The sequence below is a fragment of the Euprymna scolopes genome, chromosome 25 (assembly GCF_053919585.1).
Source record: "Euprymna scolopes isolate OS-2025 chromosome 25, ASM5391958v1, whole genome shotgun sequence".
Lineage (NCBI taxonomy): Eukaryota > Metazoa > Mollusca > Cephalopoda > Sepiida > Sepiolidae > Euprymna > Euprymna scolopes.
In genome coordinates this window covers 88,023,065-88,047,628 of record NC_136506.1, presented here as the reverse complement: position 1 = coordinate 88,047,628, position 24,564 = coordinate 88,023,065, and the positions used below count along the sequence as shown (strand labels likewise).

The 24,564-nt window shown below is 35.0% G+C and overlaps 2 protein-coding genes across 3 annotated transcripts in view; one reads left to right on the top strand and one right to left on the bottom strand.

The window, feature by feature from the left end:
- Window positions 1–15,207, bottom strand: part of LOC145247493 (uncharacterized) — a 263,190-nt gene extending 247,983 nt beyond the window's left edge. Inside the window, exon 1 of one of the 2 annotated variants that reach the window (XR_013863272.1) lies at window positions 13,738–15,207. The gene's annotated coding sequence lies outside the window, so the exon portion shown is untranslated. The remainder of the gene's footprint in view (window positions 1–13,737) is intronic. The other variant, XM_080109305.1, reaches the window with a different exon arrangement.
- LOC145247492 (procollagen galactosyltransferase 1-like) overlaps window positions 1–24,564 on the top strand; it is a 330,273-nt gene that overhangs the window by 59,526 nt on the left and 246,183 nt on the right. The window lies entirely within an intron of this gene.

Here is a 24,564-nt window from a genome sequence, read left to right as displayed (position 1 = left end):
CCTCAATTGGGCACTTTTCTACAAGGAGGAGTCACTTTTTTCGCCAATATTTTTTAATGTAATCCCCTCTTTTCGGTTGACTAGCATTAATTTAAACCTACATCACTTCCGGTTTGGCAATGGATGTAACAGCAAACATGTCAAATTTTTTTTTTTTTTTCTTTTTTTTTTTTTTTTTCTTTCCACATTCTTTTCCTCTTTCACGGTATGAGTTTGAACCTGCCTGCTTACTACCACTACCTTTTTTCTGCTCAACACACACTTCCAAACACCCGGGCAATGCTGGGTACCCAGGCTAATTAATAAAATACACAATTCTTTCTGCAATCCAAACATATTTTGTACAAATAAACTTCAGTCTGACTTCTGTTAGGCATGAACGTTTTATTTCATGTCTTATTTTCAAGTCTTCAAGATGTCTATATTTACCCAAAAATCCCATCGGTCTTAAAAAGTAACGTCATGTCTGCCTAATTTTACATAAACTTCCTTTCTCACGAATCCCAACTTCCAAGCAGGATCAACCCTGTAACCTCTTTGATCTTTGTCTAAAACATATCTTGTTTACAGCATAATGCTAAATTTATTTATGCTAATTTATTCAGTTAATATAAATACTAACGATCATATCTACCAATATTTAGTATCTGTATAGATGTGTTGTAAAATGAGGGAGATGAGATTGTGCAAATTTCCCTCCCATAGGTTCTGAAGTGAGTTTTGTATTTTGGTTTATGTCTAAGAAAATCCTGGCCTGGGTTTTGTGTGAAAACAGAAACAAAAAGGGGATCAGAATTCCTCACTAACTCTTAAGTCGCAATTCATCACAAAAGGCATTTCTCTTCCACAACTCGCTTATTCACCCAAGCAGCAATAGTACTCTTTTTTCCTTCCCATCTGACGATGAACTCCTGCAAACGAGATAACGTCCAAAAAATTAGTGTTCTAATTGCTGCCACCTCTAACCCCGTAAATGCCTAAATTTGCATTCATATTATTTTTGTATTGGAATGGTTCCAGATTGGAGTGCTGGTGCTATCAGTAGGCGATTATTACTATGACTATACTATTACTATGACTATACTATTACTATGACTATACTATTACTATGACTATACTATTACTATGACTATACTATTACTATTATTACACTATTACTATTATTACTATTACTATGACTATACTATTACTATTACGACTATGACTATACTATTACTACTATTACTACTATTGTGTCCTATTTGCAACCACGCTGAGTTAGTCACGAAATGACAAAATAAAATCTGGTGACAAGGTCGCATCAAGAGAGAGGGAGGGGGGTGGTTAATAAACAGATGAAAAGGACACCGAGAGCTGGATTGCTTAAGCATTGAGTATGTTTTTCTTTTGCTTCGACATTTTCAAGACTCTTAAAATCCATTATTAAAAATGTTTTCTTTGCAAAACCAAGGAAATCAAGTTAGAAAGGAAGTGATTATATGTCTACGAGCGATCAAATATCTTAAGTACCTTAGCAACTTCCTACACCCCCAGAGGAAATAGATTATTTGATGAGGCAAAACTGCCAAAAGAAAGCTTCCAAAATAGCAGTCATAACCTCTGCCTTTTTAACTAAAAAAACAGAAAAAAAAAAAAAAATCAACTATTCAACTTCCAATTGCCATGACTAATAAGACTGGGCTTATCTGAGAATATATATATATATATATATATATATATATATATATATATATATATATGAGGAAAGAAATTAAAACTAAGTTGAAGTTTACAGTCAAGGTTATTGTTCAATTAAATACTCCAAAAAACAGTCCTTATTCCGTAGAGTTTCAAAGAATGCTATTCTTGCTAGTCTTATCAGAGGACAGAAGGAAATCAGCGAATTATATTTTTAGCAATGCTAAAATTTGCTGGTTATAAATGAAACTGCAATTTATTATAGACATAAATTGCAAAAATGTACATGTCCTTTTAAAAAAACGACCTCAAAAAATTTAGATGTAAAAAAAATAATGAAAACTCCTTGAAAGTTTCGAAGTTTACCATTGCTTATATCAGGTAAGCATTGCATTTCCTTTGTTTTCACTTATATATATATATATATATATATATATATATATATATAATTTATCAAAACCACTGGCTATCTAAAAATAATAAAGATAAGGTGGTTACTGACTATTCATGTGTTATTTTTAGGTGGACGTGATTAAATCAATACAGGTCTATAATATCAGTATATCACAATGCATTTCTTGACTCGTCGACACATTTTGGCTTGTCATTCACGGGCAATGTGAATTAGAACAAATATATTAAGACATTGTTAAGGCTGCTACAAAAAAAAAAAATGGGTTCCCTTTATCATGCTAGAAAACTACTCTCACCTGACAATATCCTGTATTTCTACAAAGCCACCATTCGCCCATTCATGGATTAGTGCTGCAACATCATTTACCAATAGTATCTTCCTTTTAGATAGAATAAAAAAAAAAAATCTCCAATCTTCAACCCCTGTCCCATCAAAATGTTGCACTCCTATGCCTGTTTTACAACTCCTTGCGTTTGAACCCCCCCCTCAATGTACAGATCTTTAAACCTGTCTAGCAACAAAATTCCACTCCTTCAGTGTAGAGGTCGGTAGATGCTAATAGTTTCTTTGCTGGGAGTGCTAAACTTTGAAATTGCCTCCATTTCCCTGGTTGTACTAACATGCAGAAGTTTTAATGTAATGTGAACGGGGATGCATTTGTAATTTAGTTTTGCTTTTCTTTGTAAATTATGTTTCCTTGTCCAAAATATTTTTGGTTCAAAAGGTAAGTAACTCTGTATGGACGAATACAAAGTTATGCCCCTTTTAAGATTAAGGGCATTTTAAAATAATTTTAAACAAGTAAAATACTAAGATGAATTATATATGTATGAGTAGGGGTTACACAATTAGTTTTCCATTATTTATTAATGTTGGGATGATTAATCAGGAATCAGAAAAATCAGAACTTTTTGGGGTATTGGAATCAGAAAAATTTGTGCCTATTTTCTGATGCCTAAAACGATTTCTTTAATTATCTTTTTATTTGATTTTGTTTCTTAAATCTTCTACTGCTGGTAGTAATAATACAATATTTATTGATTTAAACTTTCAGTAAAACTAAAATCTATAGGCCACCCAACCACACAAGTGTTTTTATGTTGGAGAAAATATATGTACATTTAACCTATGTTTTTACGGAATCGGCAAAAAAAATAACCATTTTATAGTTAAATATTTAGAGAATAAAGAATCGGAATCTGGAATTTAGTGCGAATTCAGTTATTGTATCAGAATCAGAGTGGGGATGTTGGAATCACCTCATCCTTATTAGTGTTTGTGGAATTTCAGTTAACAATGATGCAGTGTACGATCGTTTCAGAGACTACTAGGAATTATAATTTTCTTTTGTATATGCTGACTCTAATTAATCTCTTGGTCAATGTCTTCCAAGGTCACAAATAGGTTCAGGGAGAGCATTGACATCTTACACTTTTTTTTTTTTTTTTTTTTTTTTTTTACTGAGTTTCAGATTCATGCAAGACAAACATGCTATTCGCCACATCTGTATCAGTTCCACCAAACGTCTAGTTAATCATAATAGAAACATTAAAAATATGAAGGTCGTTCCAAAAGTAAAGCCTCCTATTTTTTTTTTTTACTCAAAATGTTGAGCTAGAAATATATGCTCCAGAAATTATTTTTCTACATGCTCACCACTATTCAAAATCGTTTTTAACAGGAATTCAATTATGCATTTCTGCTTCTGACGCATGTCAATGACAAGAGTTCCTCTCTAAGTCTCGCAATGTGAATATCTGCAACAGAGCGGAAATTTTCAAGTTATGAATCCATAAGTTCAATCATAATACAATTTTCAATCCGCTCTGATCCAGTCGGGCAGAATAAAGACATTTTTGGAACGGTCTTGTAATTTTCGTAAATCTAATAACTTTTGTACCATAAGCCTAAAATAAACTAAAGTAATTTGACAGGTGTTTTTATTGGTTCTCCGACAAAGGGGGATTGGACCTAGTAATTCACTCTTATTTGTCCGTTCGTTTGTTCATACTTTTCTCAACCACCCACGCCTTGGATATAAAAAAAAAAAAAAAAATTTACTCAAACAGTAGTCATGGTGAAAGTAAAATTTTTGCCAGAACAGATATTTCAGGATAACTCTGAATGCCCCTCTAGGGGGTATTATAAGAGTAAAATTGCCCCCAAATCGTTCACTTGTGGAGGGGGACCCCCATATGCTCAGGTTGTTTTATAAGTTTACAGCATAAAATTGTCCTCCCCTCAAAATTTGTAAAAGAAACTTGCACGAATTTTTACACTCCTCCGCCTCATCCTGGTTCTTTTTGAGATCAGTGACACTCCAGATATATTCCCTTTTATTGTAAAGAAATAATGAAAATGCTAGACTAAAATTGTGTTTCCATTATCGACGCCTTAAACACATTCCTATGTAGTCACAATTTTTAAAGAATATTGACATTTCAATCAATTATATATTTTAAGATTTCGTAAAATTAAATATGGGAAGGATCACATTAAAAAAAAAAAAAAAATTATTTCTTCTCATTTACAAAAACTGCATTTTAAATTTAAGCGCGAATAATTATCGAAAATTTTCATTAAAATCTGACTAGTTGATTTTTGTTAGATTTATTAAGCATTTTATCTGCACTTTAAAATATGTATAAAAATGAAATTGTGTGTCTGTGTGTACATTTCCCTACCAAACTGTCAATTTTCAGTCTAGAAACTCGAGATTTGACATAAGGGTTATTGAGGTTTGGGAAAATCTTTTTAATCGGGTTTTCGGACAGAAATTTGGTAGTCAAGGGGGTCAGTTCAACGATTTGACCTTTGAAAACTCTACCAAACTCCTCCACCAATTTTGGGTCTAAACACTTGAAATTTTAGATGTAGATTACTTGAACATGGATCAAACTTTTTAATTTGATTTGAGCCCAAAACAAATGTTAAGGGGTAAAAATTGGGGTCAAAGTTTAAAAAAATTTAACCTCTGCGGTCTCTACCAAATTACTCTGCCAATTTTTGGTCTAAACCTTTGAAATTTTACATAAAGTGTATTCAGACATAAGGCAAGCATTTTAATCGTTCTGTGGCCGAAAATTTGGCTGCCAGGAGGTCAAAATTCAAAAGATTTGACCTTTGCGGTCTCTAGCAAACTATTCAACCAGTTTTGGATCTAAACATTTGAAATTTTGCAGGGTATTCAGACATGCAGCAAGCTTTTTAATCAGTTTTTGGGCCAAGATGTGGCTACCAAGAGGTCAAAGTTGAGAGTTTACCTCTGCAGACTCTACCAAACTCCTCCACCAATTTTGGGTCTAAACACTTGAAATTTTAGATGTAGGTTATCTGGACAGGAGTCAAACTTTCTAATATATATATATAATATATATATGTTATGAACAGTACATAGGGCCCGAGCAAAGCCGGTATATAAAGCTAGTATATAAAAATGATTATTACGACTGTAAAATAGCAAAATTGACACCAATTTAAAAGTATATTGTAAAAATTGTCACTAGTGCCTAAGTTGTTTATCGGCTTTTTAACACTCAAAATGAAACCTATAACTGATAACTTGTGTTTCTACTTACTTGCCTCTCCACGAGGGCAGAGTTGGACACAAGGTCTGTTTTTAATGTGGGGAAAATCCAGCTCCCCAAAAAATGGGCATCCTGGATAGGAACAAAAAATAAAAAAATTGTCTCTGTAATGAAGGAGCTCCTCCTCCACTGACCGAGGACAAAAGGTGAAGCACAGTATCAGAAGATACCACACTGTGATTCTGCCTAAGGAACAAGTTAGCCATAATGTATATAACTTAATGTTAGCTGTTTGAATTCGCATATCTCCACTATTATATAAAAATCACTTTGTGTGTGTGTGTGTGTGAGTTCCTTCCTTATAGGTTCCAAAACGGTTGAGCCTTTTGCAAATTTCACACAAAGATAGTTTATATATTTAGCAGTGTTCTTAGATGTTTTTTACAGAAATTCATGCAATAAGTATTGAAAATAGGAAAAAATCTGATTACATAAAAATAATCTATCCGGTCGGTGTAACATAAAATATTCCCCTGTAAAAATTCTTTTTATCTATAAAAAGAAGACTTTAAGATCTTCAAGCCCAAATATCAGCTGACATATTGTAAACAGACGGCATTTAATGAACCATATTATCATCGGTTTTTGCGTCAACATTTTCTCAGTCATTGTCTCGGTTGGATTGACTACGCTTAATTTCAATGCTTGGGACTTCCGGTCGCGTCATGAAGACATTGGCTAAGATGTCACTTTTTTTTTTTTTTTTTTTTTTTTTTTTTTTTTTTTTTTTTCCTTCGCATTACAGGTTCGGGCCTGTCTGCCTACTACCATTTTTAAACATCTCCACCCGGGATGCCTACTGTTGTTTTTATGCCCCCCCTTTGCTACTACCGACTCTTTGTGCCCTCCCCTCGGGTTCATTACTACATCATTTACACACACCCGAGCAATGCCGGGCACCCCTGCTAGTTATTCATATTTAACACTTTTGATCATTGAATTTATACACAAAATGATGTCGTCATTGATTTTGCGCAAAAAAATGGCGGTACCTAGCGATACAAGAATATTTAATTTTATGCATGTGCAATAATATGTCTGAATAAGTATTTGAAATAAGATGAAACAATCATTTTCTTTCATTCTTTTCTCAACTGCATTCGCTTTGTCGTTCGCTTGCTGCTCTGTTCCTCTGCCAGGTCACCCAGTGTCGCACTTCCGTCCATTATCGTTATTAATTTCTCTAATCAATTATCTCTGATATTGTCATTAAATTCGAGGAAATTAACAAAGATTAAATCTATTTTTTTTAGAATGAGTTCAAACGATCGGAGAACAATCAAAAAAAAAAAAAAAAACTTTTTTTCTTATACTTTTTTTAAATTTATTTTTTTAAAAATTTTTTTTATGCATCCCAGAAATTGCATATTGCTACTGAGGCAAAAGTAGATTACTTGTCCTGGATCTGACCTTAAGACATCCCATGTTAACGACCCCATTTGGGGGTTGTGGGTAATGTGGAGGTGCCCCTTAATTACCATTGCTCCCTTGGTTCAATCTGACTCTGTTAGGGAATTTGGTGCTACCAGATCAGACTGTCTAAAGAGATTGGCTTCCCGACTAAGAATGCACCAAATATTTGTTTTTTGTTTTCATTTCCTTTTGCAAAACTCAATCATGTTAAAAAAAGTTCTCTATAAAACAACCAAACCAAACCAAACCAAACCAAACGCCATGAATAAATATTTAAAAATATAAATAACTTGAAACATAAAAACTTTGACAAAATTACTGGATTCAGCATTGAATTATCCCCAAAAAAAAAAAAAAAAGGGTCAATATGGTGTTAAACAACCAACCATAAGTAGGCTACTGTGATGAGGACCAGATTTAGAGCGGGGGGACAGTCAAAGTTTGGAGTTTGGCAGCAAAATGTTTTATGTTGCATTTAAATTTTGGCATGTTGGTTCGATTGAGGAAGCAGGGATGGAATTCTAAAAGTTAGCACTCCAAAGAAGCTGTTGGAGTAGAAATGTTTCTACCATCAGCAATCATTAGAGTAGAACGTTTTCGGGCATATAGAGCTCTCCACGGTGAAGAAGTGGGATTTTAGCTGATTGTCGAGTTTGTTGTGTATGTTTATATTGAAGAGACACCAGAGTAGCAAGTTCGTTGGAGCACATTCCATTGCAGTACTTATAAATATTGCAGTGATGGGACAGGGGTTGGAGCTTGGTAGATGATGGTAAGTGTAGTTTTCTAACTCTGTAGAGGGAGTCCACTTTTTTTTTTTGCAGCAACTTTGGCAATGTCTATGCATTGTTACAATACATGCCGCATGTGAATGTAAAGCTGAGGAGTTTGAATAATGAACTCTCAGGCAGGGCACTATTACTCATGACAATTGATAGTTGAAAAGGTTTCATATAATTGTTAAAGGAAAGGAGCTTTGTCTTAGTAGCATTAAATGTGACTGCCCATCCTGATCATATTACTCTTTTATTTATGTACTAGCAAGGCTATCCTGAATTACTTGGAGCCATAAAAAAAACAAAACAAAAAAACAAAGAGGTTAGTGTGTGTAAGATATTTATATTAAAACTTCAATATCTACCTATTTTTTAATTTTTTATGGAAATCGCTCCAGACAAGGCATGAAACCACGTTATGTAAGCTAAAAAAAAAAAAATACTTTCAAGATCAAAAACTTGCCAATGATAAGTGTTAGAATAGATTCCAACTCTGAAAACAGCAATTCTTTCCTCTTCATCAGAAACATTGCTCATTACTAGGGCTGTGTCAATAATGTTCCTTTAATTCTTTTAACTCTCGGATATATACCCGACACAGTAAGACATAATCAATCAACCGAGAACCACATCAGTCTATATAAAAACATAGTATATTAACGGATATATACTCAAAAGTCAAAACAATGAAAAGAATATGCTGTTGTCACTGGGCTACTCATGAATTATGAGGATTAACGGACAAAGGAAAGCAAGAGTTACGAGGTGGCTGAAAGTGAAGGTCCATTTTCTATTATTTATTGAAATCAAACGTGTAATAGCTGAAAAACCGATCCCCATATTTCTGACCAAACCTGACTCAATTGATCTCTAAAGAATGTTTTATTAGATTATAGATATTCATCCAGGGCAATATCAATCAAGAATATTTTTTTAGTGTTTGTTTTGTAGTTTTTCACTTTCAGCTGGGCATACAGTTAAGTACATGCACATCTCTTTTATATAATAGATCTTACTTTGATTTACTCAAACAAGTCACACTGCTACAGACATGAGGTTACTGTGAATTAGAGGCCAGATTTATAGGAGCATCTTAAGTGGGGAGTTGTGCAGTAAGATGTTTGTTTGCATTACAAATTAATGGAGTTTTTTTTTTTTTTTTTAGATCTAAGCACAAATAGTGGGAGAATTTTTTGACGGTGGTTGTAGCTAGACGTTCAAGTTTTACAGTGGGTGTCCATAGATTGGAGCTTGGTCGAGTACTTGCCATCAAAATAAGATTGCAACGTCTCGTCTGTAAGAGAAAGGTTGCAGGGAGGAGAAAAGGGCATCACCCACTAGGTTTTGGAGCTGGTTTTGAACTGTTAATGCTCTGAGCATCTCCTCCCCAGATGCAGCAGCAGTATTCTATTTAAGGACTTGTTTGGCTCTTGTAGAGAATTGTTGGGAGTGAGATACCTTCTGGAGTGGTGATTATAAACAATAATAATAATAATAATAAAATCTGTGCATACAAATAAGCAAAAAAACAAAAAAAACAAATTTGTGCCAGTTTACACTTTTTTTTTTATCTGGGGTGGAGGAAAAAATATGAAAAAACCAAAAAAAAAAAAAAACTCAGCAGAAATACGAAATGCGTAGAAATCTAATGACACGAATTTGCAGCTGCGAATGGCAATCTGTTTTGCATTTGTGACCATCATATTTGCATTGTCTTTATCTTATTGTTGAATAGCGTCATAAAAAGCAAATACCAATTCTAATTGAATTGCCCTGCGCAAATAACAGAATAAAACAACCGCAGAAGGAACAGACAATCCCATTCGTGAAAGGTCAGCAATTTCGGACAAAAAAGATAAACGCTTCAATTTGCAAAGAAACGTTTATTTCTTTGTTTTTATTTTCTAAATCAATATTTTTTTTCTCTCTCTCTCTCTCTCTCCCAGAGCAGAGATTTTTCTTGCTAGTTTTGTAGAACAGATTTATTTTGTTGCTGGTTTTGTAGTGCAGTTATGTATTTTAACCCATTTGCCGCGAAAGGATCATGAATGTGCCCTAGAAGTTTTTAAATTATTTTGAAAGAAATAAAAAACGATAAATGCGTATATAAAAAAAGCAAATTTGTTTTGTTTTGCTCATTCTTTTCATATGAATCGGATTATTCTGCTATTGGCATTGGTTTCCCTGATATTTTTTTTAATTATAATTCTTTGTAGTAGTACATCAAGTACTTACAAGAGAGACCACGACTGCAGCACAACAGCAGATCCATGATCAAAGGCTCTGCGATATGAAATCTGACCAAACTAACACATCACAGGATTTGCTGAAATCTCTACACTTGCCCAACATAGAGGTTATTATAAAGATGAATCCAGAAGAAATTTGAGTTTATAGAAGGCAGAACAATGAAATGGTGTGACAGATTAACTGATGCAACTTTAGATATAATGGTGAAACTAGCTATGCAGTTTCACTTTTTGATCCAATTTGCATATATATATATATATATATTCGTCATCCACATACAGTACTGTTTCACTGTTTCACAGCTCATCAATGCGGCTAGATACACACACACACACACACACACACACACACACACACACACACACACACACACACACACACACACACAGTCCCATCAAGAAGAAAGTCTGCACTTGTCATTTTTTAAAAAACTGCAAATTTAAGCTAAATTGAATGTAACTGTTTAAATAACCTATACCTCATTTGATTCGCCTTTTATTCCTCTGTAGTTTTCCCTGTTGATATTTGACTTTTAAGTGAAATATTCTAGCGTTCACGTCAATTGAAAAAAATAACTTCAAATCGAGAAGGCAAAACGAACTCCGCACAATGGAAAATTGTTATTTAAATGTAACTTTAGAACATTAATACAATACAAATACAACAGGAACACAATGAACTAGTTAATTAGTAGCATAGCCCTTCTGCAATTTGACAACCTGCAAATTTTGAGGCATTCTTTTGAATTAGTTTGCAGCAATACTTTGGTGAAAGAGCATCCCATTTCTCTTTAATTTTTGTCCAAAGTTCTTCTAGATTTGAAATTTTATCATTGCGTAGCTGTTTCTTTGATGTAATGCCATACGTTTTCGATAGGATTGAAATCTGGAGATTGTGCAGGCCAATCCAAACATGGAAAATCATACTCTTCCAGGAACCTCTTGATATTGCCAACTATGTAATTGGGAACATTATCCTGCACGAAGATGAGATTATCATCCAAATTCCGACTAAAGTCGGGTAGAAAATGCTCAGTCAACATATTAATTATACTTGGTCAAATTAATTCGACTTTGTAAGTGACCTATAGGCCCTGGACCATTGGCACTAATAACGCTTCACACCGAAACTGAACCTCCATCACCTTGCAGTATTGAAACTGCACCTAGGATTAAAAGCTTCGTCCTTTCTTTGACGGACATACTGTCTACCATCACTGCTTAGCATGGAAGAGTCATGTACAGTGTTTGGGTGGGGGTGAGACGGGGGTTGTTCTCGTCCCTCTCTTCTCCTTCTACGGTCTTCATTCTCTCTGCTCTTCTCCTCAAAGTCCACGGTGCTATGGTGTGCTGCACCTCTCCACGTCTTCCTGTCCCTGGCAAGGATGGATTGATGTTTGTTAGAGCCAAGGTGCACTTGAGTTGGTCTTTGTACCACATTTTTTTTGGGGGGGGGGGCTCCTCGTTGCCTCTTACCCTGAATCAGTTCTCTATATAGCATTTTCTTGGAGCCTTGAATTATCAATCCTGTGGATAATGATGACCTCTATGCTGGTCACTGACGCTCGTTCTAGGACTTTAATTTTGTAAGAAAATACTGCAATGTAATGAACCAGTAATACCTGATATGATGGTCAGGCTATGTCGGCTTCCTCTGAAGGAAGACTTCAGGGAATATCAAATTCACAAGCGGAAAGGTGACATAAAGCACTTAGCATTCACGAATGGTCACCCATCTGGTACTTGTCAGGCTCTATTTTACTTAACTTTGATTTAAGGAGAACCGATGTGTCACCACTAATGTCATGTGATATAGTGTACAGAGTAGAATATGAAATCGAAGGAGAGAAATGGATGCTATGGTGTAAGGTCGGGAGAAAGAAAAACAGGCGCTAGGTGAGATGAACATGTGGTGGCGAGAAACTTAGCCCTACCGTCTCGACACAAACTTTTGTTCATCTCGTGGCTGACGAAATGAACAGGAAAGAAAAAAAAAAGATGCAGGCATTGTTTGGAAAGTAACGGTAATAAATGCCTTTTAAAAAAAAAAAAAAAATAAATAAAAGCAGAGTCGGATTTATTTTTGTTTGTTCCTTTGCAATGGTACTAGACGGTATAATGGTCTAAGAGAGGTTTGAACTGTAACGAACACTGCTCTTGTGTAACAGCCACCTTACAAACACTGTTGACCCACTGAACTATGAGGAATGGAGAGTGAGCTTGCAGAACTATCAAAGACAGGGGGAGTGATATTAAAATTCATGGGAAAAGAATGTTCTTGACAAATGTCACAGTTTAGGAATTTTTCGAATAAAAATCGAAGTTGAAAATCGTGATGGTGTTGTGACTGAACAGTTCACGATTTGTCTTATTTTGAAAGTTTCAATTAACTTTTTTTCCTCTTGTTCTGTCTTGTACAGTGAACTGAACACTCCTATTTATAGAAAATTAATAAAACAAGACACTGGTCAGTAAAATTTGTCGAGTTTTGGACACAACACTTTTTTTTGTCTGTAGAACAGTCACAAATGGAAAACATGGTGATTTTTTTTTTTTTTTTTTTCCAAAGAATAGTTAACAACAAAAAAAAGGGGTTTAAAGAAAAAAAAATTCTCCACAAATTACTAAATGCAAGATACGTTACTCTTTTATCTACCTGGATAAGTTTTTTTGTTTTAACTGAGTTAGTTTAAAACTAAAGGTATTAAGGTAGGAATAAAAACAACGCCTCTGGCAATTGCTCCGAAATTGAAAAATAAACAAAACACTGATAGAAACATGTAATGCCACCAATTGTGCAAAAATGTAATATTTTCCTATTTTGTTTGATTTTCGATTTTTGAGCAGTTATCGGGACTCCATTATTACTCTACAGGTTTTACACTTTTTATTTTTTAAACTTAGCAAAAAAACACTTTAAAATAAGTTAAAGCACAAAACTTATTCAGGTAAGTAGAAAAGTAACTTATTTTGACTTTGGTAACATTTATTTATGTATTTATTTTTTCACCCCCCCCCCCCCCCATTTTTTTGACTTTCTTAGCTATTTTGGAAATTGCTGAAAAATGCTTGGTTCTTCTGCGTTATTGTAGTGAATTTCGAAAATTGAAATATTGAATTTCAAGTGAAACCTATAGTAACTACTGAATTGTCGTGTCACAGTAATTAACATATCCCAAAATTACGAAAAGCGATAAGGTAGAAAATTATAAATGAAAATAGTTTTCAAAGACAATTAGCGAAAATTGAGTTTTGCAAAAAAAAAAAAAAAACGAAGAGTTCTAGTTGTAACAAAAAGGGAAGTAAATATTTTCTGAAAACTGGAAATCTTTGGTCAATTTAGCAAAACTTAATTTTCACTAATTGTTTTCATTAACAATTTTCTACTTTACTGATTTTTGATAATTTCTGGATATTTTCGTTACTATGACATGACAATTCAGTAGATACAATTAGTTTTACTTGAAATTCAAGGTTTCTAATTTCACTATAATAACGAAGGAGAACCATGTTCTTTGTACCAAAAATCTAGGAATTTCCTTGTAGACAGCAGTTTCGGTGAATTACGCCCCCCCCCCATTCTCCCACTATATTTGAAAAGACAAAAAACATTGACATACCTTAGCGATTCGTTTCTTTTATTTGGCTTTGATGTTTGCAATATTAGTCCACTTGACTTGGAACTGTTGAAGCTATCTGAACAGATGCGTTTGACTCCCCCCCCCCAAGTTCCGCATGTGGTTCAAGATTTTTTTTACACAGGAATCACCACTTATCAAGGTCCAGAGGTCACTCGAGGATAAGGGTTAATGGCTATACATTAGTCAATGTGATTATAGCGTAGTAAACATAAGTAGTGGGAATTTTGTAAATTGGATTACTTGGGGGGGGGGCGGTTCATCGGAACTTGTTTACATTGGACTTGAAGACGACCATATTGTAGTCAACTGGAAAGCAGGAAAACGGAAGAGAGTTCCACAGGCATGCAGTTCTAAGAAAGAAGCTTTGTTCATGGAATCTACATTTAGGTTTAGATAAAGAGTGTGGAGAAATTATTGATAGTGTTTTTTTTTTTTGGGCGAGGGGGGGGGTCATAGATTGAAGCTCAGATGAGCACTTGCCTTGAAAATAACGATAAAGTCGAGACAGGCTCGCAACGTTTCTTCTATAGGAAAGAGGTTGCAGAGAAGAGAAAAGGGCATCCCCTACTAAGCTATGAAGTCTATTTTAAACTCTGTCAAGGCAGAATAAGCTGCTTCTAGTAGCTCTTGCTCAAATGTGGCAACAGTACTCCATCGTTGGCCGTGCTTGGCTTTTATATAGGTATTTTAAGCACTTTCTTTTTTATGAGAAAATGCCAAATAAAAAATAAGAATTTTTCAGCTATTTATGAGAATTCCTAGGCATTAAAATGTAAATCTAATGAGTTTGATTTACTGCCGAGTTATCTCTCCTCGATTTTTTATTGTTTTTAAAATGGTGAGCAAGACAGTTTCTCTTCAGTTACTCATAAAATTCGATTCTTCTTTAAAAATAAAACTACTTAATCAACTCACGTGATTATTGGAATGCATTTTCTTTCTCGTCATACACCAATTTTTTTTTTTTTTTTTTTTTAATATAGGGTGATTCTGGATAAGCACTCGTGATTCTTTTCTTCATTTGGCTTTGATGTCTGCACTCTTGCTCCACTTGACTCTGAACTAGATTTACCGCACAGGCGCACAACCTGACTGAAAAGACGTTTGATTTTTTTTTTTAAAGCCCCGCCTCCCCTATTTCACATTTGATTCAAGATTTGTTTTTTCTTTGTTTTTAATCATTTCCTCTCAAAGATGAGAAAAATCCAAAATACGTCGAGATTTCCGTTTCAATTCAGCTCTACAAAAATCACAAACATTCAAGCAAACACTTTATATAAAAGTGGATGCGAAATTACATCTCGCAAAACAGATTCCTTGATGTATTAATCTAAGTTTCCGGCAATGCCAGTGCGAGCGATCAAAACTACTATCTTAAAATATAAAGACCACCCGTGACCCGTTGAGTCAGTATTTGTTCTCATAAATATTTATGAAAACCATTTTAGAAGTTCTCCTGTAATGTCATGCTACTCTCCCATTCTCTCTTCCTCTCTCTTAAGCTTTTTCTCCCCGTCTTTTATTTCCTCTTCCCCCTCTCCTCCTTTTCCTCACCCCCACCAACATAACCATCCATTTTTGTGTTTCTCATTTTCTCAAGCTCTCATTCTAATTTAACCGCTGTTCAATTTTTATTGTCTCTGTGAGCATTTAGAGACAGTGACATTTTGGTCATCTAATTTACATAAGTGTCTGTACACACCGCACACACATGAATTAAATAGCAAAATAATAAGTCTCTTTACTTCTATATAAGGCCACTCAGAACAGGTGGAGACAATTCAAGAAAATCTCACTTGTCAAAACGATAAATTTAAATTTTTATTTTTTAATGACGAAAGTTTAATGTAAAATAAAGTTAGTTTTATTTTTAAGTCATGCATTAGTATATAACTTTCATTTCAAAATTTTCTATTCGTAGACTGTTTATTGAAAAAAAAAAAAGCGTCATCTATTTTTAGACAATAGCCTACTTTTATTACTCTCAGGAAAATTATACAAAAAAAAAAAAAACACTAATTTATTTCGAACTTCTAATTATTTTATAAAACCTAAAAAAAGTAATTGAATAAATGTTTAGATGTTGTTTCTTTTTTAAAATTCTGTTGTGTTAATTTAGTGTTTGTTTTGCTTTTATCGAAGTTACGCGAAATTTTAACCTTTTCGGAAAAAAAGGTTTTGAATTGTCTCCCCCTGTTTCAATTGGAGTTGTTTAAAAAAAAAAATGTCTACAATAAATAAGTGCCTAATAAAGAAGTAAAGATTTCTGCTTTAGCGAACAAGTCAACAAATGAAAAAAAAAAGTGGGAGGGGGGGGGGGGTAGAAAAATAAAATATACAATGTTACCATATCCAATAAAAATTGTTTTTATACCTGACTCTTTCTCTTTTAAGTAGTTTTAAATGCATTTTTTTCTCCTCCCAAATATTCACTTATTTGTTTGTAAATTATCCTCGTCTTCATTGTCGTTGAAAAAAAAAAAAAAAAAAAAAAAAAAAATCTGATATTCACCTTTTTACGAAAAGGTGGGCCCAAAAAAATGTCCGCTGACATTCTTCATGTGTCAGCGGCCATTTGTGCTGGCTAAAAAAATGCTTTTTTTTATTTTTATTTATTTATTTATTTTTTTTTTTATTAAATTTTCACCCCAAACAAGCAGGGGGCTACTATTAGGGAATTAATTAGCGGGGTCATTATGAAGGGAGAAGAGTAGAAAGATGTTTGTTAACATTACACTTGAACTTCTGCATATCATTGCAGTTGGGAAAGCAGAATCCCGGAAGGGAGTTCCAAAGACCCGCAGTTCTGGGGAAGAAACTATTGGAGTAAAAGGCTTTCTTGCACCTAGGGATCTCTACTGTAAAGGGATGAGACTTAGTAGCTTGTCGGGTTTATCGGGGGTAGTTACGTCAGGGAGGTACAAGTGTTTGCAGTTCGTCAGAGCATTCACCATTAAAGTATTTGTAGAACAGGCAGAGGGATGCAACATCTCGTCGATGGGACAGATGTTGAAGCCTAGATGACAGTTCAGGACCTATCAGGTTGGCGACTCTTTTTTGAACCCTGTCCAGGAGCGAGAGACAAGCAGCAGATGCACCAGCCCAGATGTGACAACAGTACTCCATACATGGGCGAATGGTTGCCTTATAGAGGTATAGGATACTGGCAGGCGTAAGTAGTTTTCTAGCATGGTAGAGGGAGCCAACCTTCCTTGCAGCAGCCTTGGCAATGCTCTCAATGTATCTATTCCAGTTCATATTCCCTGTAAACGTTAGGCCGAGGAGTTTAAAAGAAGTACTTTCAGGCAATGTGTTCTTGGCCATTGCTATTGGTGGTAGAGAAGGTTTCTTGTAGTTATTGAAGGAAACAAGCTTAGTCTTAGCAGCATTGAATGTGACCAACCATTTTTGTCCCCATTCCACTACAGATTGGAGGTCATCCTCTAGTGTTTCTGCCATTTCCTTGGATATGTGTTCATTTGTTTTCCCCTCATATCTGTTATAGAGAGTGGTGTCATCGGCAAATATACCCATCTCCGAAACAATATTATCAGGGAGGTCGTTTATGAATATCAGGAATAATAGAGGTCAAAGGATAGACCCCTGAGGTACTCCCGCATTTATGTCATATTGTTTGGATGTATGTCCGTCGAGGACAACTTTGATTTTTCTATTACTTAAGAAGGATTTAATTACATTATGAATTCTTCCAGTGATTCCATATGATCTAATTTTCCTTAGAAGACCATCGTGCCATACCCTGTCAAAAGCCTTAGATATATCAAGGGCCACCGCTCTACCCTCCCCTGTTTTATCCAATGAACGGTATATACGTTCAGAAACTACAGTTAAGATATCTGCTGTTGAACGGGCTTGCCTGAATCCATATTGTTTGTCAGTCAGGAGTTTAGCAGCTGTTAGGTCCTGGACTAGGGCTTGATTAACTAAGGACTCAACAGTTCTTTCACCAGAATTCTTGAAGACTTGAATTCTTGAGATGAAAACAGCGTTTAAAACACAAACACTTGAGCCAGGTAGTTATCATAGTCAATAAATGTTACTTTTCTAACATTCATTGTATATTTTATTTGAGTTTTTTTTCCATAATCGTTTGTTTGGCTTCTCTGCTAAATTCCCAAGACTTATTCTACTTGCATGACTAAAAATACCTTAAGATTTGCTATGAATGTTCGAATAGAATCAAAGGCGGAGTTGTACAATCATCACCCCGCTGCATAATTTGTATACTGATGGGGTTTTTTAAATTTTTTCACTCGATTACTATTGATTGGACACTAACCAGATTATGAAAAAAAAAAAAAAAAATCATTTCAACATTTGAAAGGGATGCTCACTTTTTAGTTACAATTTAAAAAAAAAACTATCAGTATAGAAATTACGTATGGGGGTGATGGTTGTACAACTCCGCCGAATCAAAATAAAATGAATAGTGGTTGTGACCCAATGGGTCACAGATTTAACTAGTATATTCCTATTTACTTGCCTCCCCACGAGGGAAGTTAGACACAAGGTCGGTTTTTAATGTGGGGAAAATTCAGTTCCTCAAAAAGAGGCACGCTGGATAGGAACAAAAATAAATATTGTCCAGGTATAGAGAATTCTCCTCCACTGACCGAGGACAGAAAAAGTGAAGTGTATCAGAACAGATACTACACTTTGTTCTTAGCCAAAAGGCCATGGATTTGAAATATTACACACACACACACACACACACACACACACACACACACACACACACACACACACACACACACGGCTTTCTTCATCTTGAGTATGGTTGTGGGATTGGCGGGAAGCAGTCAGATGTGACTAAGAAAAGAATCTTGCTGACATAAAGATGTTTTTCGGAGCTCATTCTGAAATGATAAGTCGAGAGACTCGCTTCCCTCTCGCCCTCCTTCACACGCGCACACACGAATAACTTGTGTAAGCAAAAATTATCTATTCTGTTTGTCAAGAGACATTTCCCTCCCTTTCTTTTTCAATCTTTTTCTTCATTCTTCTCTCAAATATTTGTTTTCAATTCATCAAGACGGGACTTTATTATATATATATATATATATATATATATATATATATATATATATATATATATATATAAATTTCAATTCACCCGAGTGTATTTATTCAAAAATGGCGATGACCTAATTAAAATACCAAGGCCATTACGAATTAAGACTCCCTCAAAACAACTATTACTGCTTATTTCCCATTCTTCATTTAGTGAATTTTTTTTTTTTTTTTTTTTACAGTAGCTCACAAGGGGGGAGGGTTAAAAAAATAAATATGCAACAAATGTTACTAAAGTTAAGATAACTTACTCTTCTACTTAAGTAGTTTTTTTTTTTTTTTTTTTTTTTTTAACTTATTTTAAGGCGTTTACTAATTGTGAAAGAAAATTAGTGCCTAGTCCATTGAGTTAGAACGGAAAAAAAGCTAATTTCGTTATAGCCATGTAGAGCCTTGATAATCGCTCGAAAATGAAACAAAACGCCTATAAAAACCGATTAAATGTCATCAATCGTGCAAAACAAATGTTTTATTCTCTCCAAATTATTTATTGCTTCTATCAACATAGAAATTTTTCTATAACATTTCAACTGCTGTGTTAAGCATCCTTCATCTCCATTGTTCAGCCATGTTTTTCCAGTGCTCCTGGACTTCTATGTAAAGAATCCTCTATATAGTGGCCAGTCCAGGCTGTATCCTCGACGATCAGTCCAACAGAGGGTGAACCGTTATGGCATTTTTGGGCCCTGCTCTGTCAGTCTGAAGTATTTGTTCTGAATAATTCTAAGACGGTAACCTTTCTAGAAGAGAACAGCTGTTTTTTCCTCCAATCGTTTGAGGGGCCGGTCCCATACTGAGGATTACTGAGGATTGCTGAGGGGGCTGTTAAGGCATTTTTATGGGGATCAGTGTCCTACCTCTTGCATGCTAGCTTGCCATCTCCGCTCTCATGACCTTGTGTCACATCTTTCTGTAGTGGAAGAGAAGTAAATATCTTCCTTGACCTTTTAGATAGAAGCAAAATATAGCATATCTACTGATACTGCACTTCATTTTTTGTCTTCGGTTAGTGGTGAAATCTTTCTAGATTGAGGCAATTTTTATTTTGAAATTATTGCTCCTTTTTGAGCTGGATTTTATCCACATATAAAAAAAAAACGATCTTGTGTATAACTGCCCTCGTGGGAAGGGAAACGAAGAGGGGGATATTTAGTTGTCTCCCACTGCAAGAACTGTGACACTAGGGTCGGAAAGTGGGATTGAGAAGTCAGCAGAGCGTCCACGAGGAGGAGGCACTCTGACCTACAAAAATGCCTGGGCAGCCCCGTCGGCATTCCTGATAAGGGCGCCCCAGGCGATTAGCAATAAATTAACCTCTTTGCAAAAAGGTCAAGCCTGGAAGGGAGGACCTCCTGGACTGCATAGAATCAGCATTACACCACAATCAACGGGGAAAAGGTTATTACAGGAATGGTTTAATCTGTTATAGGAACAAAAAAAAAAAAAAAAGAAAGAAAAACAAGCTCATAAACTGTTGATCCAAGTTCAGTATTTCAAGATGCAGCACCTCCCCGTTTAAGTTTGTTTCCTTTTATCTCCACTTAATTTTTAGGTGAAGTTTGATCGTTCGGACTACTGTGTTTATCTTGTATGTTATTTTCACAATGTTTCGGTCGATGTAACCTCTGACCTTCAGGTGTATCTTGTTACACTCAGAAATCTGCACCGAATTTGGAATTCAAGTTCTTTTTGAAAATTCCATGCAAATTCCCCGGTTTTGGCAAAATACACTTGAAGATCAGAGACTACATCATCCAAAAACGTGAAAATAACGCTCAAGATGAAAACAAATCTAAATAATACGAATATTTTTTTTTTCAATTTTTAATTTTTATTGTACCAGATAAGGGTTATGCTGAATCTGATGTCGTAAGGTTTCTAATTATATCTCGCATATTTTCTTAACTATTTGCCGGACATACAGACTTACAACTTTCATTACTTCGAGCACAAGCTCTCATCATCTAACGACATACAAACAATTATAAATCGCCGAATCAGTTGCGGTTAGTTTGCCTTCCAAAGAAACAAGACACATCTAACTTCTAAGCGCATACCATACAAAACCAAAGCGAATATCAATAACGCACATGTCCTTCCTGTAGTTTTATACGAACGTGAATGCGTCAGCTGGACTGAAAAAGTTAGTAAATACTTCCCAAAGTCACGTCCTGCGCTTCATTACTGAACATAAACAATCTGATAACATCAAAAACTTTTTTTGGGGAAATCACTGGCATCCAATCAATATTGACATCAAATTTAAAATCTTCAGATATTTTTTTGGTCATGTTACGTGTTCCACTGTAGAACTGTGTGCAGAATACTTGTTTGAAGCATAATATTAGGTTGGGGCAAAAATGTTTTTTTGACGTTCAACTTCAAGTAAAAAAAAAAATTTTTTTTGCACCAGCCTAATACATGGAAACCGGTCACTAGGTAGATAAAAGAAAAAAGATTGATAATATTTGAATAGACGAACACGTTGGTCTAAGATTTGCAGGATACTTAACCATGTTAGTGCATGTTCTGCAGCTAGCGAGGAAAGCGTTTAATAATAAAAGAACACCGGAATTATATTACGCACATTTTGGTCATGACTTTCTGCTATATTTAATAACCAATCGAATGACGAGGAACTTTGTTTTGGTTGAAACAAACAAAGGTGTGTATGTATATGTGTAAATATATATATATATATATATATATATATATATATATATACACACACACAAACAATATTTGTTTATGGCATAATCACGTTGACACACTGATTCTTATCAGATCACTGAAGTTAAGCAACGTTGAGCCTGGTTAGTATCGGAAGGGTGACCATTTGGGAATTCTAGGCGCTGTATGTACTCTTAGCTTATCTCGGCATTGCTTCCAGTTGTCCTGAACCTTCACCTGCACCTGGTATTTAACAATTCCGACTCTGGGGAGGTGTAGTTGGAGATTACGCAACTTTTGCCACAAAACTTCTACACAGGCACCATTATAGTTGGTATCCATATTCTATCAAGACTGTAGGAAGCTGCCATATACAGGGTGACCCCCCCCCAAAAAAAAACAGGTCCCAACTCTAATTAGGCCCTGTTTCTTAGTGTTTTGTCTGAATGAAATGAAACTTTGGTCATAACTAGTTTATTATATTCAAAACATCACATTAAAACACAAGGGTCTTTGGCCTTTTTTTTTTCTCCGTTCTACAGCATATGTTCTAGATGGCCTCCATTTAACTTTTGTTTTGTTTTTTTTTGTCACCCTGTATATATAATTATACTAGGGAGATCCAACATTGCCCAGAATTGAATGGTGATCCACAAATGTTTCACCCTCCTATATTTTAATGTCATTGAAATCGACGAAATCGACCATTTTCCAATCAAATCGATTAATTGCCTGCTCGGTGCATCGGGAGAAAGTGTCACATGCTTCCTGCAGTGACTTAGTTCACAATACATTGTAGTCTACATTGCATTTTAGAGAACCTGCTGTTAGTTTTATATGCTGGGCGTTTGTGCTCGTGCGTTAAAACTTCTCTGATGCACTTGTGATGTTGGTTTGTATAAAGCATTAACTTTAATCATTTTCTTTTGAACTTTTTTGATTTATCAATGCTTATCGAAGACATTCCGATACATAACCTATCCAAGAACACTGCCATTTATTTGAAATTTAAAAAAAAAAAAAAACCCCAAAAAACAGCCCAGCCGTTTAGGAGTCCATAGAAAACGAACTCGCACACAATTCCTTTTATCTAATGGTAGATAGATATAATAATCTATAATAAGGTTGTACATCCAAGAATAAGAATAGGTTCAAGACTCCCAAGTGCAACAAAGTAAAATTGGTAAAATTCAGTTGGGACGCTCTTCTGGAGGATCAAGGTTCAATCCTCAGTCCAGGCAGTACTCAGATACAATTGTGAATTACTTAGGACTTCTACCCAATTATGGCCGACAGAATGAGAGCCTGGCACGACTGTGGATTAATTAAAAAGTTCTGTTTGAAATTTTGTGCAGATTCTCAAGTTCAACAGAATTATTACCAAGTTCAACAAAATACACCTGAAGATCGGAGGCTACGTCTGCCGAAACGTTATGAAAATAACACTGGAGATGAGAACTGACTGAATAATGCAAAAAAAAAAAAAAACTATTTTCACATGAATTGACATACTTTAGCTTATTTTCTTTATTTTTTTCTAATTGTCCAATCGTTTTCCAAAGAATTGGTGAACAGAAACCAAATGTGTTGCAGATTTCTGTACAAAATATTTTGGGATTTGTCCATGAATGATTTTACTTTCAAATTCTTTCCTCCTTTCTTGCGCCATTGACTTTTTCCTTTTTGCGACTTTTGAAACTGCATGTTATGTTATGTAAGAATTCAGAGTTGCTGGGAAATATGCAAGAGTACTGATGGCGTGCTGGTGGGAGAAAGTTATTTGCTGGCGATAACAAGGCGGGGTTCCATGTGTTACCTCTCCCTCCATACCCCCCCCAAGTACTTATCCTCCTCCACTGATTAATGTCGAGCATGCCTATAAACTATATATAAATAAAACAGATGTATGTTTAACCAATAAACTCTTAAACTACTGGTCATATAACACTGAAATTAACAGGAAATTGTAATCATACACGGAGGATGGTTTATGACGAGTAAAATCTTTGTTTGGATGGATGAATAACGTCTACTTATATAAGTGAAATTGTCGTGTGTGTGTGTGTGTGTGTGTATATTTCCCTTCCAAAGTACTGTCAATTTTTAGTCTACACTCGAGATTTGACATAAGGAGTATTGAGATTTGTGAAAATCTTTTTTAATTGGTTTTTGACCAGAAATTTGGCTGTCAAAGTTCAATGATTTGACCGTTGAAAACTCTACCAAACTCCTCCGCCAATTGTGGATCTAAACACTTGAAATTTTAGATGTAGGTTACTTGGACATGGGTTAAACTTTCTAATTTGATTTGAGACAAAAATGAATATTAAAGGGTCAAAGTTAAAAAAAAAAAAAATTGACCTCTGCAGTCTCTACCAAATTACTTAGTCAATTTCTGGTCTAAACATTTGAAATTTTACATAAAGGGTATTCAGAGATAGGGTAAGCTTTCTAATCGGTTTGGGTCGAAAATTTGACTTTTGCGGCTTCTAGCAAACTACTCGGCCAATTTTTGGTGTAGATATTTGAAATTTATACATAGCGGGTATTCAGACATGCGGCAAGCATTTTAATCAATTTCGCTGCCAAGTGGTCAAACTTAAAAGTTGACCATTGCAGATTCTACCAAACACTTGAAATTTTAGATGTAGGAAACTTGGATATGGGTCAAACATTTTATTTTGATTTGAGACCAAAACTATAAATTCTAAGAGGTCAAAGTTAAAAGAAAATCACTCGGACAATTTTTGATCTAAACGTTTGATATTTTACATAAAGGGTATTCACACATAGGGCAAGTTATGAACAGTACATAGGGTCCGAGCAAAGCCGGGCTTAATTGCTAGTTAACAATATGTGTGTGTATATATATATATATATATAAAACGTCTGAGCTCCAATCGCTAGTCCCCCCTCGCAAATCTTCACAAAAAACACCTGTCTAGCTGAAACCACTGTCCAAAATTTTCCCCACTCTTTATCTGTGCCCAAATCAAAATGTAGATTCCATGAACAAAGCTTCTTTCTTAGAACTGCACGCCTGTG